This window comes from Echinops telfairi, unplaced genomic scaffold (genome assembly GCF_000313985.2).
Source record: "Echinops telfairi isolate 266 unplaced genomic scaffold, ASM31398v2 ScPeMD7_7467;HRSCAF=8505_0, whole genome shotgun sequence".
Taxonomy (NCBI): domain Eukaryota; kingdom Metazoa; phylum Chordata; class Mammalia; order Afrosoricida; family Tenrecidae; genus Echinops; species Echinops telfairi.
Genome location: NW_022111367.1, coordinates 6,440,399 through 6,451,307, shown reverse-complemented (window position 1 = coordinate 6,451,307; position 10,909 = coordinate 6,440,399). Strand labels below are relative to the sequence as shown.

The window sequence follows — 10,909 nt, the reverse complement described above, 5'->3', positions numbered from 1 at the left end:
TGCATTTAATGAAACTCGTTATGTAACCTCGTATACAACTGCCTTATATGATTGCTATTGGATATTTTAGCATTAACTTGTCAAAGAGAACAGTAACTTGCAGCAGTTGTAATTTGTAAATGTTAATTTAAACAAAGAAAGTCTTATCATTTTGACATCTCGTCTGAGAGTGTTGCTGCCAGTACAGATGTCTTGACCTTGGGAAGAGGGTCCCATTACTAGCAAGTTAGCTAAGATGTTGTGGGAACTGCTGAAAAGACATCAAAAGTTTACTGGAATGTTAATGGTTGCTGTTTTAGGTTAATAGCCGTCACCACTACTGCAGCCATAGCAGGAGCTACACTGCAAGAGTCCATCAAAACTGAACATTTTGTGCAGACATGGCAAAAGCATTTTCATGTAATGTGGGCTACTCAAGCTGAAGTAGATAATGAAATAAATGGGAAAATTGCTGAAATACAAAAAGCCATGAAATATTTGGGAGATCAACGTATTGATTTACCAAAACAAATGTCATTAAAGTGTGATTGGAATATTTCTGAATATTGTATTACACCATTCCTATACAATCAAAGCAACTATGATTAGAAACGTGAGTAGAGATCATTTGAATAATATGAAAAATAATGTAACATTGGACATTGCCATTTGAATCTTTTAGTGAAACTCTTTTTTGCCCCAACAATTTCATTGGCATGTAATTTACATATCATCGAATTCAATAGTTCAATCATTCAGTCATCTCAAGCAGAATTGTACAATCACCACCACATCAATGTTAGCGCATTCCCCACAACCCTGCCATGGTTACATTGCTTTTAAACTGAGTTATGCAATCAGAATCTGTTTTAGTGCTCCCTCCCCCTTCCTGTCTTCATTATTTATTCCTGAAATCCCCTTTCCCTCCCTATCATCCAGCCCTCACCCCTGTATTCCCTATGTCCCTTTGTATCAGTTATTATCATTATGCATCCACTCCTCCTGTGCTTCTCAGCTGGGAGACTCAACAAAAAACAATAAAAAATAAAATCGCACTAAGGTGGTAAGGCTGACAACATAATAGTATAAAGACAAAATACAAATAATGCATAAGAAGGAAAAGCCCCCCAACAACATTCAAAAAGCCAGGAAATAAATTTCTGTCATGGAACCCGTAAGAGATATTTGCGTCCAGAACAAATTCATGTCATGTCTATAGGGTGGCCAACAGGCCAAGTATCAAGTTCAGTCCAGTATAATCAAGATTATAATGGTCTCTGCCTGATAATAAGACGGTGGTTCGAGACTTGCCTGTGGCCAGAGCGGATCTCCAGTGGCTCAGTCTGACTAGATACTCTGCAGAGGGGTTTGGGGCTCTCACTGTCCCCTAGAACCCCCCACAAATTGGGCATTCTTCATTTTAGCTCTGATGCTTCTCTCCTCACCATATTCGAATTCTGTAATTGTCATCTTTGGATCAAACAAACCGGTGTGCTTCTTCCACGTGGACTTAGTTGACTCCGTGCTTAGATGGCTACTTGTTTGAATACAAGCCTTTAAGACCCCAGACATTATTCCAATTGTTAGCCTGATACCATCTGTTTTCTTCACCAGGTATTGCTGTAGCACCCGTATTTTCAGTGATCGTTTCATGAAGGTGAGGATCTAGCAGGGCCATGATATAAGAACTGATTATTGGATCTAGGATCTAGGATTTAGTATGAGCCCTAAGCCCATTCCTGGATGCTTTTTTTTTTGGGGGGGGGGGCTTTTTTTTACCTGATATAATAACCTTACTTCTACATTTTTCCTAGTAAAGCTCACATGAGTCAGTTACCATCCATAGTGATCCTATGCACAACAGAACGAAATACTGCACACTTCCGCACCATCCTCACAATTGCTCAAATGCCTATTCCCATTGTTTCAGCCACTGAGACAATCCATCTCCTTGAGCACCTTCCCCTCCACTATACCTAGCATGATGTTCTTCTCAGGAACTGGTCGCTCTTGACAATATGTCCAAAGTATGTAAGAGGAGGTCATGACATCCTAGCCTCTCAAGAGCACTCTGGCTATACTTCTTCCAAGACAGATCTGTTTGTCCTTTGATCAACCCATGGTACTTTCTATAGTCTTCTCCAGCACCACAATTCAAATGCATTGATTCTACTGTCTACTGTCTTCCTTGCATGGTCGAGTGAGTGCTTCCAGTGCTTCATCAGCTTGTTGAAATATTTTAATTGGCATTCCGTTAATTCCTGGAGCCTTGTTTTTGGATGGTGTGGTCAGTGCAGCTTGAACTTCTTCCTGCAGCACCAGTGGTTCTTGCTCGTACACTATCTTATGGAACGGCGGACTATAGCATATTTGTTTTTGGTACAGTGACTCTGGCTTCTTTCCATCATTCAATATTTTTCCCATAGAAGCTTTCAAGATTGCACCTCAAGGTTTGAATGTTTTCAGTTCGTTCAGTTTAAGATATGCTGAATGTGTTCTTCCCTTTCGATTTGCTAACTCTAAGTTTTTGCTCCTTTCATGGTAATAGCTGACTTTTCATTATGGAGATGCCCTTTGCAACTTCCTAGTCAGCTCTTTCATGTCATCATGTCTTCCATTTTCTTACCCACTCTTCAATGAAGAACACGTTTCAGACTCTTCTGACATCTATTTTGTTTTTTTTGTCTTTTTTTTCCTTTTTCAGGTTTTCTTGTCTTTTTAATGACCTTTTGCTTTCTTCATAGATGATATTTGTGATGTCCTCCCACAACACAACAGGTATTCTGTCATTAGTGATGAATATATCACATGTGTTCTTGAAATTCAGGTGGGATAGCCTCAAGGCTGCATTTTGACTGTTGTGGACTTGTTTTAATTTTTTTCAGTTTTAATTGGAACTTACATATGAGCAATTGATGTTCTGTTCCACAGTCAGCCCCTGACCTGGTTTTAGCTACTGATAAAAAGTTTCTCTATTGTCTCTTTCCATGGATGTAGTAACTGATTTTCATGTAATCTTGCGGATAGTCCCCTTTTATGTTGATGAAAAATGGTATTTGCTATAAACAAGTATTTAGTCTTGAAAAATTATATCAAGCAATGTCCAGCTTCATTTCTATCACCAAGACCATATTTTTCAACTATTGTTTCTTCCTCTTTGTTTTTGCCAACTCTTGCATTTCAATTGCCAATATTTATCAATCCATTTTGATTGCATGTTTGATGAATTTCTGACTGAAGCCATTGGTAGAATTCTTCAATTTCTTCATCACTAGTTTTTGGGCTTGACTTATAAATTTTCATAATAGTTGTATTGATTGGATTTCCTTGAAGACAGCTAGATATAATCCTGTTCATAGACAAAATTGTACTTTTTGATTGATTTTGAAATGTGCTTTTTGACAGTCAATGCAATGCTATTCCTCTTGATTGTGTCATTTCTAGCATAATAACTCATAATTTTTCTGATTCAAAATGGCCAACATCAATCCATTCTCAGCTCACTAATGCCTAGAATATCAATCCTTATGCATTCCATTTTATTTTTGATATCTTGCAATTTTCTTAGTTTCACACTTCAAGCATTCCAATTCCTATCATCATCAGATTTTGTAGATGAGTTTCTCTTTCTTTTGATGCACGCTCTATCAACAGATGAAAATCCTGGAGGGTCCAATTCCATAGGATTTACCCCACTCATGTCGCCATGGTTGACTCCTTCTTCATTGTCTTTTCTTAGTCTGGAAACTCCACTGAAACTTGCTCACTTTGAGTGACCCTGCTGGCATTTGAAATACCTGTGATATAGCTCCCAGCATCACCATAACACCCAAGCCACCACAGTATGACAAGCTGACAGACAAGTGGTGGGAAATTCTTTGTAGACTTAAAAAAAATGTCGGCAAAGATATGAACCAGCCACCCCTCTCAGACATTGTATTGCTGTCTTTGTATGCGATATGAGAGAGTAAAAAATTTATAAGCACCTTTTTAAAAAGCCTGATGAATCGACACATGGACCTACCATAAAAACCAGTTGCCATTGAGTCACTTTCTGACTCATGGCTACTGTATGTGTGTCAGAGTGGAGGGGTGCTCCACGGGTTTTTCAACGGCTGCTCTTTCAAAGGCAGATTGCAGGTCATTCTTTTGTGCTGCTTTTGTGTGGTCTTGAACCTCTAATGGTTTAGTTTGCAACTGAGTACTTGCAACGCTCAGGAACTTTATATCAATAACAGAACCCCCCAATTCTACTTGTAGGCATTTTTCTAATGCCTGAATTAGAACTGAATATGTAAATTCACAAAAGCTTTTCTAAAAAAAGCTTTGTAGACAAATACTAATAGCAATTTCATTTATTATAACCCAAATCAGAAAACATCTCAAATGTCCAACAGTAGGAGAGTGGATTCATGCAAATGAATACTAATTAGCTACTAGAAAGAAAAATTACAGGTAAAACAATTTGGTTCAATTTGAGACATTGGTGAGAGTATTACACTTTGTACAAAGATGGTTTGTTGTATGACTCCATTTATATGAAATTTTGGAATAGACAAAACTAATCTAATCTGGGGACAAAAACAAACAAGCAAAAAAACCTGCTTTCCTCTGGTGAGAAAGGGTAGGAATTGCCTGAGAAAAAAGCAAGAAGGAACTTGGGGTACTAATAATTCCGTGTCTTAATAGTTGTTTCCTTTATGTCCAAACTAATTCTGCTACTATCAAGTGGATTCTGGATCACAGTGACCCCACGTAATACAAAGTAGAACTTCTCCATTGAATTTGAGGGGTGAGGAGTGTTATCTTTATGGATTGTGCCAGTTTTTGCTTAACCAGTGTCAATAAGTGGATTCAAACAGCCAACCTTTCAATTAGTAGCTGAGTACAAACTGTCTGAGCTGCCGGGGGGTCGTTGGGGCTACATAGTTGCATGCATTTGTCACAGTCCATTAAATGGTGCACTTAGAATTACGCATCATGTCCTGCAATTTTAAAAAGCATAAACAAATATTGAACTTTAGCAAATAACTCTAATTAATAATATGAATGAATATTTAGGAGACAGTGGAAGAAACACTTTTACTTTGAAATGCATCCAAAAATGAACAAATATAGGGATAAAAGGACTGATAGATGTAGAGACATATGATAAGGCAATTTAATATGCTGATTTTAGAATCTAGGTGGTGGGATTGCACTATGAAATTTCTTCAGATTTTCTATGTTCAAAAACATTCATAATAAAATGTTGGTGAGGGGATCTCAACAGGAACTACTGTAGTTGTTTAGAAGCTAGGCCCACAAAAAATTTGAGAGACGGAGCATATTTTATCACTGGCATTATTTAGAATTGTCAGCACATGGTGATAATCAAAAGCAGATCAACTTTCATCCAGGTTTATTATTGTTTTTAAAATTCTCAACAGCAGTGTACCCCTTTATTGCTTGTACTCGGGGGTGGGGGTGGGAGGGGAGGGCACTCCTTCTACTCTGCTTGTAGTACATGATTAGTGTCATGGAGCTGGAGAAGTATAACGCCAAGAATCAAAATCAGATCTACCTGATCCAAACGCCATCCATGCCAATATATTTTCCACATTGTTCTACTAAGTATATTGCATATTATACAAAGATGGAAAAGATTTGATTCTGTCTGAAAAGCATAATGTAATGGAGACAGACCCATATTGATTTGCCTCTAATAGAAAATGAATACTTAGATTTTCAATCATGCTCTTTGAAAATGAGGAATATTTTTGGAATAAACACTGTTAAGGGTAATTTGCTCCCTCGATTAAATACGTTATTGGCTTCTCCTAGTGTTCAAAAGTTTGAGTCTGATATGAAAACCATAGCATGACATACAAAATCCGACATGATGTGTCCACTTTCTACCTCCTCATCCTCATTTTGGGCACATCCCAGTGAGTGAGTACCCCTCCAAAAATAACACCACTCTGGCCATTCTGCTGCTACAGAGTAAATTGTACCCCATACAATTCAAATTGTACGGATTGAAACCCTAATGCCTATATCTACAAAAGGAGCCTGATGTCACCCTGGTTAAGTTAAACATTTGCCAGATAACCTGTGGGAGAAAGACGTGACAGTTTGCCCTGTAAAGATTTATAGCCTTGGAAACTCTATGACACCCTTCTACCACCTACCTTTTAGGGTCACTATGTGTAGGAATTGAATGCGTAGAAATGGGTTTTTATGTAGGGGATTATTTGTTCATCTATAAATATGACCCCATTTGGAAATAGGGGTTTGTCTTTTTATATAAATTAAGTCATACTAGTGCAGGATTAATTCTAAACCTAATAATTTTGAGTTCTAAACAAAGCATCCTAAATACAATAACACATCTTGGAAGAAGACACTGTCATGTGAGGATCTTTTTTTTTTTAATCGTTTTACTGGGGGCTCGTACAACTCTTATCACAATCCATATATCCATCCATTGTGTCAAGCATATTTGTACATTTGTTGCCATCATCATTCTCAAAACATTTGCTTTCTACCTGAGCCCTTTGTATCAGCTCCTCATTTTTCCCCTTCCTCCCCACCCCCTCCTCATGAACACTTGATAATTTATAAATTATAATTATTTTGTCATGTCTTACACTGTCTGACATCTCCATTCACTCACTTTTCTGTTGTCCGTACCCCAGGGAGAGAGTTATATGTAGATCTTTGTAATGGATTCCCCCTTTCTACCCCACCTTCCCTCCACCCTTCCGGTATTGCCACTCTCACCACTGGTCCTGAGGGGTTCATCTGTCCTGGATTCCCTGTGTTTCTAGTTCCTATCTTTATCAGTGTTCATCCTCTGGTCTAGCCGGATTTTTAGGGTAGAATTGGGATCATGATAGTGGCGGGGAGGAAGCATTAAGGAACTAGAGGAAAGTTGTATGTTTCATTGTTGCTACACTGCACCCTGACTGACTCGTCATCTCCTCCCTGTGCCCCTTCTGTAAGGGGATGTCCAGTTGGCTACAGATGGGCTTTGGGTTCGCACTCTGCACTCCCCCTCATTCATAATGATATGATTTTTTGTTCTTTGATACCTGATACCTGATCCCTTCAACACCTTGTGATCACACAGGCTGGTGTACTTCTTCTATGTGGACTTTGTTGCTTCTGAGCTAGATGGCCGCTTTTTTACCTTCAAGCTTTTAAGATACTATATCTTTTGATAGCCAGGCACCATCAGCTTTCTTCACCACATTTGCTTATGCTCCTGCTTTGTCTTCAGCAATCGTGTCGGGAAGGTGAGCATCATGGAATACCAGTTTAATAGAACAAAGTGTTCTTCCATTGAGGGTTACTTGAGTGGAGACCCAATGTCCATCTGCTACCTTAATACTAAACCTATAAATATATTTACATAGATCTATTTCCCCATTATCATATATAAATATATTTACATATGTACATGCCTGTATTTAGACCTCTGTAAATGCCCTTTGCCTCCTAGTTCTTTCCTCTATTTGCTTTTACTTTCCTCTTGTCCCACTATCATGCTCAGGCTTCATTTGGGTTTCAGTAATTCGTCTCGGTTACATTGCCCTTGATCAAGCCCTACCAGACCTCTTACACACTCCTTGCCACTGATTTTGGATCGCTTGTTGTTCCCTTGTCCCTGGGTTTGTTAACAGCACTTCCTCAAGAAATCCTAAGGAGCAGGCACAATTGAACCAAAAAAAAAAAAAAGAGAGAGAGAAGCAATTGGCAGCGTCAAGACTGATTTAACTTCTGGCTTCCAGGTCTGTGAGAAAACAAAAGATATCTATAGGTATCTTGTATTATAGCCACAGTTGGAAACTAAGACCACTGGCCTTCTGTCTGTCATCCTAGTTATCTTCTTTCACACCTTTTGACCTTATAGTGCCATCCTTGATGAATGCTCTTCCCTTATTTCTTACCCCATCCCACTGCTTCTTACCCTCCCACTATAACTAGCGCAATCCTACTTACTTATCCGGAGTCAGATAAAATGCTGCTTTATCAATAATGCCTTCCCTGACATCCAAGGTTGAGTTTCTTTCCCTTCTCTCTCCTTAAGACACAAACACAATTGCTATTTTACAATTCCTGTATAAATTTAGCTTTGGTCCAGATTATAAGATTGCTGTGATCAGGTGTCATATCTGACTTGTTCCCAATGATAACACAGTCAGCATTTTGTTAATTGAAAAAGTTCATATTTAGCAATAGCCAGCTGGGCTCAGTTTAGATGATTCAGATTTTGTTGGCAACATCTAAAGCATCATAGTCAGGAGTCAGTCGAACATATGCCTTCTTCTCACCGTCAGGCCTGATCAAGGTGTTGACCTTGGCTACATCCGTGAGCTTCTTCACAGCCTATTTGATCTGGTGCTTGTTGGCTTTGACATCCACAATAAACACAAGTGTGTTGTTATCTTCGATCTTCTTCATGGCAGACTCTGGTCAAGGGGAACTTGATGATGGCATATGGTCCAGCTTCTTTCTCCTGGGGGCGCTCTTCCGGGGGTATTTGGGCTGCCTTCTTAGTCTCAGGGTCTTGAGCTGCCGGAAGGTGGGTGACGTGCGGATCTTCTTTTTTCTGTGGCTGTGGACGCCTTTCAGCACGGCCTTCTTGGCTTTTAAAGCCTTTGCTTTGGCTTCCGTTTTGCGATGGGCAGGAGTTTCCTTCTTCTCCTTTGGTGCCATCTTCGTAAAACATTGGCATTTTTCTTAGTCTCCTTGTGCTGCTATAACAGAAACACAACAAATGGTCAGCTTTAAAAACAGACTTTTATTTTCTTACAATTCTGCAGGCAAGAAGTCTGAAATCAGCGTGTGGCTCTATGATGAGGTCCTTCCTTTTCTGTAGCCCAAGGGGTTCCTTGAGGCTCCTTAGCCTTCCCTGGTGTCTATGTTTCCCACCTGTGTGTTCTTGTGTCTATTCTGCTCTTTTTACAACCCAGATGTGATTAGGGTTAGGACTTACCTTACTCTGGCGTGAACTTATTAACATAACAAAAGAAAACGCTACTTTTTAAAAATATTTTTGAGCCCAGGGGTTAAGACTTAAGCACATATCTGGATCCTCCAACCCAGAACCTTAGTCAGTGCATATCGGAGTGAATTAAATTGAGTGATTCAGTAAATTAATCTATGAATAAATAAAGGACAAAACTTTAACGTTCAATTATAGTATAGAGGTAGAGGGGGGAACCACCCAGAAAGACCAAAGCTTGAGTTGAAACCTGTGGGGAAGAGGACCAAGAAGAGATGCAAAGAGGAGGAGGTTGAGGTTGAGACTTCCTGAGTCATATTGTGTGTGTGTTTGGGGGGGCGGGTGTGACTAAAATTGTAAAAATTCAAGAGGCTCATGTGTTTGTCCCAACCAAGAACCAGAAATGAATTGTATTTTCTACAACAGGGATGATTCAAGGAGCTTGGGAGTTTTTGGAAAAGCTCCGCATAAATCATATGTCTAATTAGAGTTTCTAGATAATATCTCCCTTTGACAACATCTGATCCCTCTAGATCCAAACTTGGATATGGGTAGGCATCTAGGAATGTCAATTTCCTCAAGAGTGCAGTCTCATTCTATATAAAATGATAACTAGAGTCTCTCTTTAGAATATGTGAAGTTTCCAAAGGAAATCATTCTAGATACCGTGAATGATTTCATTCTAGATGCCTAGAATTTCCTATTAGAGAAGCAACTGGTTAATGGTAGATACTAAATGAACTTCTCTTTCATTTCCTTAGTCCCAAGAGAAACATGGAGTTCTGGGCGGATGCATTGGGCGGATAACCACAATGTCAGCGGTTCAAAATCAAAAGCCACTCTGATGGAGAAAGATGAGGGTTTCTAATCCTATAAAGAGTTACAGTCTCAGAAACTCAAAGGGCATTTCAGCCCTGTCCTTCAAGGTCACTTATGAGTTGGAATTAACTCAATGGTAGTAAGTTGAGTTAAGCAGGAACATGGCTGACTGCTCAGCAGTTTAAATGTTCCTCCAAGAGCATGCACATGTATGAAGAGTTTTATTTTTTAAAGATGCTTATACTCTTTTTCCTGCACTATTTGGACTTCCATTTATTGATCTCTTATTACATTATATTCTAATGTTGCTCAAATAGGAAAAACTGAAAGCCAAACCACTACACACAACAACCCCATACCATATAATGCAACAGTCAACCATTCCTTCAACACATGAAGCCTGGTAGATAACTTTCCTTGTGAAGGAAATCAAGAAGTCACTTTAAATCCATGACCACATAAATATTGACAAATCATGAATTTATTGACTAAATCTGAATTTCAATTTCCTGGTGTGTGTATTGTGGGGATATTAATGGAGCTCTGTACACTACAATGACAAACAGAACAGACATTGCTAATCACTTACAGAATCCTTCCACAGCATAGCATGCCAGGCAGTCAATACCTATCAACTTTGCCAAATATCATGTCCTCCTCCTAAGACTGACTCCTTCGGATGATGTTTCCATGGTGAGTGAGGCATATCATGTTCTGTTGCTATCCATAAGGTTTTCATTAGGTAATTTTAGACCTACATCATAAGCTCTTTCTTCCTAGTCTGTCTTAGTCTGGAAATGCTGTTGGATCTTGTCCATCATGGGTGGCATAACTTCCAACATCACAGCAACAAATAAGTGACAATACAATAAACTAACAGAAGGATATTTAGATATTCTGAAGAAATAAATGCATCAGTGAACCTATAAAAAACATGATGAAACATCATTTATTTTTCTTTTGTGTGTCAGAACATTCTATTGTTCTCCAACATGGATTGAAGACTTAATTTGAAATTGGAGGCTTTGAGTGAGGACGTGAGGGAGTGAGGAGTAAGGAAGGCTTAGAAAAAAGGGATGTGAGATGAATATAGGCCATATGTTAACCTCCAATATAGAGTAT

At 38.9% G+C, this 10,909-nt stretch overlaps 1 pseudogene; it reads right to left on the bottom strand.

Moving 5' to 3' along the window:
* Positions 1 to 8,217: 8,217 nt before the first annotated feature.
* Positions 8,218 to 8,679, bottom strand: LOC101652710 (annotated as a pseudogene).
* Positions 8,680 to 10,909: the final 2,230 nt, after the last annotated feature.